The sequence below is a fragment of the Chelonoidis abingdonii genome, chromosome 14, assembly GCF_003597395.2.
Source record: "Chelonoidis abingdonii isolate Lonesome George chromosome 14, CheloAbing_2.0, whole genome shotgun sequence".
NCBI lineage: Eukaryota > Metazoa > Chordata > Testudines > Testudinidae > Chelonoidis > Chelonoidis abingdonii.
The window spans coordinates 39,281,483-39,287,752 of record NC_133782.1 but is presented as its reverse complement, the minus strand read 5'-3'; the positions used below and the strand labels follow the sequence as shown (position 1 = coordinate 39,287,752).

At 41.0% G+C, this 6,270-nt stretch overlaps 1 pseudogene; it reads left to right on the top strand.

Annotated features, from left to right (window-relative positions):
• The first annotated feature begins 3,975 nt into the window (after positions 1 to 3,975).
• Positions 3,976 to 4,628, top strand: LOC116835565 (olfactory receptor 4D1-like; annotated as a pseudogene).
• The last annotated feature ends 1,642 nt before the right edge of the window (positions 4,629 to 6,270 follow it).

Sequence of the window (6,270 nt, the reverse complement as noted above, 5' to 3'; positions counted from 1 at the left end):
ATAAGTTTTCTATTAAAAAAATATTGACTCAGTTTCTGTTATAAATTGTATTTTTATGTTTTTTATGTCAGGATTAGTGAAAAGGCAACCAAAGAGAATCTAGTTTAAACTTATGGGACAAAAATAGACTAGAAATGCTGAATAAAAGAATTAACTCTCATTATCTGTGAAAGTAAAGAATGGATTTATTAAATCCAGTGCTTGCTAATCAAATGAGAAACACTAATATTCAACAACTGTGTATAAGGAGAAAAGAATAACCATATATATAATATCCATATTGTTAATTTGAATATTCTTAATAATATTAATGGTATTTAGAAAATTACTTATGATACATAAAATTTCTTCTTTTAAAAATTCTCCCAGAAAAGACTTTGATTTCCCTATTGTTTTTTTTCCCAATTTTGAAATTATTCATAGATTTTTAGCAAAAATTATCAGACTCAGATCCTCAGCTGATAGAAGACTCTCAGGGAGTGACGTCAAAATTTCATTAGGCTATGGATCTTGCCCTGTCATAAACAGATAGCTTGGGTTAATGTCTCCTTCACCCTGTAAAGGGTTAACAAACAACACCTGACTAGAGGACCAATCAGGAGACAAGATACTTTTCAAATCTTGGGTGGAGGGAAGCTTGGGTGTGTTGTTCTTTGTTCTGTGTGTGGTGTTCTCTCTGGGGTCTCAGAGGGACGCAGACGTAAGCAGACTCTCCAATCTTTAAAACAATCTCTTCTGTTCTAATTCTAGTAAGTATCAGGAAAAGGGGCTTTAGCTCTTTTTAAATTGTTTTTCTTTATTTGCAAATGTGTAGTTTGCTGGAAGTATTTTAAATTGTATTTTTGCTGGAGGAGGCTTTTTCTCCATTTTCTCTAAGCTGAAAGACCTGTTAATATTCCATCTTGAATTTACAGTGATTATCTTACTCTTTCTGTCTTTTATTAAAAACTTTCTTTTAAAGACCTAATTGATTTTGTTACCCCCTTGTTAATGCTAAGATATTGAGTTCTGTATCACCAAGGACTTGGTGGAGAGAGAGAGAGGTGGGGGAAAGGTAAATTTCCTCTTTGTTTAGATTCATCGGAGCTTGAATCTGTATTGCCTCTGGGTGAGGGGAAGAGGGAGGGGTGGAGCTGGATCCCTGTTTTAAGAATTTAAGTAGTTTGAATCACTGTCTATCTCTCCAGGATACCCAGGGAGGAAAAGCCTGGAAGGAGGGGGAAGGGGAAGGAGAAACTGATTTCTCTGTTTGTATTCAAGGAGCTTGAAGCACGGTGATCTCCTGTGTACCCGAATGGAAAAGATCTGGGAGGAAGAAAGGAGGGGGAAGGGAAATGGTTTATTCCCCTTTTTGTGAGACTCAAGAATTTGGGTCTTGGGGTGCCCAGAAAGGTTTTGGGGAGACCAGAGTTTACAGGCACTTCCAATCCTGATTGGTGGCAACTTATCAGATCTAAGCTGGTAATTAAGCTTAGAGGAATTCATGCTGGTACCCCGAATTTTTTTGGACTCTAAGGTTCAGATAGGGAAAGATACTATGGTACTTTGCTGATTTAAACACCACCTGGGATTCTGGTCCATTGACTCCAATGGAGTTGCATTTATTTAAACCAGCTGGGGATTTTGCTTATTGACTGCAATGGACCTATGAACATTTACATTGGCTAGAGATCTTGCTTTCTAAGCTAGGCAGCTAGGCTGATTTACACCAGCTGCCTCCAGAGACCTCATTGATGATTCAGGCCCCTTGGCTCTGACTTATTTCTGAACACAAATTTTTCATGATTGAGCAGCATTTGATCTCTTTTCACATGACAGGTATATAATATCTCCTGTATGACATATTGAGATCTGTTCTAATAGCAATGACCCTTCAAAAAAATCATATCTTTTTTTTTTTTCTGGCATCAGCATTCTATTCATTCTGTCTCCGATAATGCCCTTTTTATCTCGTTGTTTCTCAGCATGTAGATGGTCAGTTAGCAGGGGATGACTAGAGTGTACAGGACTGAGACCATCTTGCCATGGGGAGTTTCTTGAAGGGCTTGAGCATAACAACGAATGCTGGAATGAAAATTAAACCTCACAACGATGATTTGGGCTCCACAGGGGTCAAAGCCTTAGGATTCCTTCTGTGACATGTGTCTTTATCTTGACTAAGATGACAGTGTACGAAGTGAGAAGAATGATAAGACTATGAAGGGAGGAGCCCGCCACTGGAGACCATCAGTATTTCGATCAAAGTAAGTTTTGGTGCAGGCCAGTTTGATGACTTGAAACATCACAATAGAAATTGTCTAGGACATCAGGACCAACAGAATGTAATTGGAGTATCAGTTCAATCTGTACGATAAGTGAGCCAAATCCACCTAGCCATCCCCTTGTCACCAGCCCCCCGCCCACACACACACCTGGTTCATGATAGTCAAGTATAAGCAGTGGTTTATAAATGGCCACATAACCTATCCACTGCCATAAATCCACAAGTCAAAACATTGTTGCAGCACCGATTAAGTGGAAGAAGAACATCTGGAGCTGGTACTCAATTGAATGAGATGATATTGCATTGAAAGAAGAGACCTGACAGCAGTTTTGGGGCATTAACTGAGGAGTCGTTGACCTCTAGATAATACTTAGTCCTGCCATGAGTGCAAGGGACTGGACTAAGTGACCTCTCAAAAATGCCTTTCTAATCCTATGATTCTAACGATTTTACCCCATTTTTTCAACTGTAGAATGGGCTTTGAGAAAGTGAAAAAGTGTGAAAGAAAATACGCACTCTCTCACATTTGAAATGGAAGAAACAAAAATACTGAATCCAATAGAAATTAAAACTTTATTTTATTTTGACATTTTCTAAGGAAAATTAAGATAGTCCATCCAGAAAAGTGATTTTTCCAATCAAAAAATGTTGATTCCAACAAACCCCTTTTTATGAAGGTTTTTTTTTTTTTGCAGATGAAGTCAACCACTGCTAATAATCTCGTGTATAGAGGACAGTGCCGTGTCACTGCAAGCATGAGCAGTGGTGCAGGGATGATTTGGGAAAACCAGGAGGGAAAGCATAGCTGTGTCACTATTCAGAGTTATTCAAAGTGTCCAGACTGAAATCACTACTACCTTCTTACAGGATGAGACAGGCTTGTACCCAGCAGGGTAAACCCTCCCCAACAACAGTTTTTAGACAACACAAGCTCTCCACTTTGAGCTCCACTTTACCAGGAGGGATAGCGCAGTGGTTTGAGCATGGGCCTGCTAAACCCAGGGTGTTGAGTTTTAATTTGAGGGAAATATGGGAGAATTGGGGAAAAATCTGGAGAATTGGTCCTGCTTTGAGCAGAGGCTGGACTAGAATGACCTCTTCAACCCTAATATTCTATGATTCCTCAGGTGCCACTCTGTTCCAATACAATAGCAATTTAACATCACACTTGAGTGCCCAGTCCCTCTCTCTCCTGGACACCTGCATTGCACACCATATCCTGCCTCTGCAGAAGTCATGCACCCCAGCTCAATGGTTTCATTGCAATTCCACACTCTTCTTGCCACAAAGCACTTAGCCCTGTCTGTGAGGCAGTGGGAATTTCCTTAATGTTTTTATGAAATTCACTGTGGCCTCATTAGGATGGACTATCTTAATTTTTCCTTAGAAAATGTCAAAATAAAATAAAGTTTTAATTTCATTTGGATTCAGTATTTTTGTTTCTTCCATTTCAAATGTGAGAGAGTGCTGTATTTTCTTTCACACTTTTTCACTTTCTCAAAGCCCTATTCTACAGTTGAAAAAATGAGGTAAAATCGTAGAATCATAGGATTAGAAGGCATTTTGAGAGGTCACATAGTCCAGTCCCCTGCACTCATGGCAGGACTAAGTATTATCTAGAGGTCAACAACTCCTCAGTTAATGCCCCAAAACTGCTGTTAGGTCTCTTCTTTCAATGCAATATCATCTCATTCAATGAGTACCAGCTCCAGATGTTCTTCTTCCACTTAATCGGTGCTGAAACAATGTTTTGACTTGTGATTATGGCAGTGGATAGGTATGTGGCCATCTATAAACCACTGCGATACTTGACTATCATGAACCAGGGTGTGTGTGTGGGCGGGGGGGCTGGTGACAAGGGCATGGCTAGGTGGATTTGCTCACTCTATCGTACAGATTGAACTGATACTCCAGTTATCATTCTGTGGTCCTAATGTCCTAGACAATTTCTATTGTGATGTTCCTCAAGTCATCAAACTGGCCTGCACCAAAACTTACTTGATCGAAATACTGATGGACTCCAGTGGCGGGCTCCTCCCCTTCATAGTCTTCATCATTCTACTCACTTCTTACACTGTCATCTTAGTCAAGATAAAGACACATGTCACAGAAGGAAATCCTAAGGCTTTGACCACCTGTGGAGCCCAAATCATCGTTGTGAGTTTAATTTTCATTCCAGGCATTGTTGTGTATGCTCAGCCCTTCAAGAAACTCCCCATGGCAAGATGGTCTCAGTCCTGTACACTCTAGTCATCCCCGTGCTGAACCTGATGATCTACATGCTGAGAAACACCGAGATAAAAAAGGCCATTATCGGAGACAGATGAATAGAATGCTGATGCCAGAAGAAAAAAAAAAGATATGATTTATTTTTGAAGGGTCATTGCTATTAGAAACCAGATCTCAATATGTCATACAGGAGATATATATACCTGTCATGTGAAAAGAGATCAAATGCTGCTCAATCATGAAAAATTGTGTTCAGAAATAAGTCAGAGCCNCTATGTCCCTTTGTTAATAAATTTGTTTTATTTTTACAAAAAACTGTCTCAGTGCTCAGGTTTCAGAGTAGCAGCTGTGTTAGTCTCAGTGCTGTGTTTGCAGGAAGGCATGTATGTACCCCAGCTAAGTTAATAACCTGTAATATGTTTTTTTTTTCTCTTTAAAGGAGGAAACAAACTTTATTATTTCTCTGAATGTTGCAGGAGAGGGCTGGATACTTCAGGGCACATAGTTTGGGGAAAAGTCAGGACTGGGAGTGTGTAGGGCTCACTTTGTGAGTAGCCACCAAGGCAAGTGGAGACCAGGGAGTGTGACTAGGGTGTTGCTAGCAGGCTTCTGGAGTCACAGTTGCTGACCCAGGTATGCACAGACATGCGGGATGTGACCTGAATACTTGTCTGCAGCCTGCTGTTCTGTGCACTGCTTTCCCTGGGTTACTCTTCTGTTGTTCCCAAGAGCCAGTGTTAACTACAGCAATGCAGCTGGCTGATTCAGCAGACCTCAATGTTAATCATAAAGAAAGACCACAGGTTCAATTTGGTGATGAAAGGTCAGCCAGGTTTATTGTCAAGAAAGCACAATATCAGTAACCTGCATACCAAGCTATAGGTTCACTAGCACGTTTGCCTATCACATAGTGTTGTCTCCATGGCCAATGCAAAGTTGCCCTTCCTATAACTCTACTTCCACTGAGGAAAGGGGGCAATCTGGGGACTATGAGGGTTTTTTGCATACACAAGGGATGCAGGATGGAGACTGTGTTCTATCACCTCTGTGCACACTTTGAATCTGATTTAGTGAGGCCAGGTACCCTGAAGTTAAGGAATATTGATAAGCCATTGTCAATTCATTTAGAACTCTCCTTTTATACATTGAGACAAACAAGTTATGTATTAGACTCCAGACGTTATTAGTTACCATACTTGTACCTTGTACCCGATAGGTTGGACAAAACATCCTCTTCCATTATCCTGTCATTTCTCCTTATCTTACAGGGCGTCCGTGTTTTCCTGTACCATCCTCCTAGGATTGTTAGTGGTTACTATTCTAGTGAGGCATTCTTTGGTTCATCACCTACTTCGGTTCATATAATAGCCATAACTTGACCTCCAGCAAGTTCTACACTGGCTGCTGGTGCCCAGAGAAGAGAATCACAACAACAAAGCAATTAAGACACCCATGTTAACAGGGCAGGTGGTGAAACACGTCCTCACTAGTCTGGATTGCACTTCAGGATGTGACAAATTGGTCTGCACAGAGGTCACTGTGAGCAAGGTGTGAAGAAGACAGCCTACTATGCCCAAATACAAACATAATAAGGTCACTGAAGCCCCCGTCAGTTACTCCCAGTTGCCCCTCCCGCATCCTTTGTGCTGTTTCCTGGGCAAACTGGTCACCTGACCTCCACCTCTCTTTGTTCTGCAACTCCTCTGGTTGTCTCTTGCATTGCGGGCCCAGGCCATCAGTGGCTGGGATATAGAGTTTCCGGCCATTGTCTGGGTCCA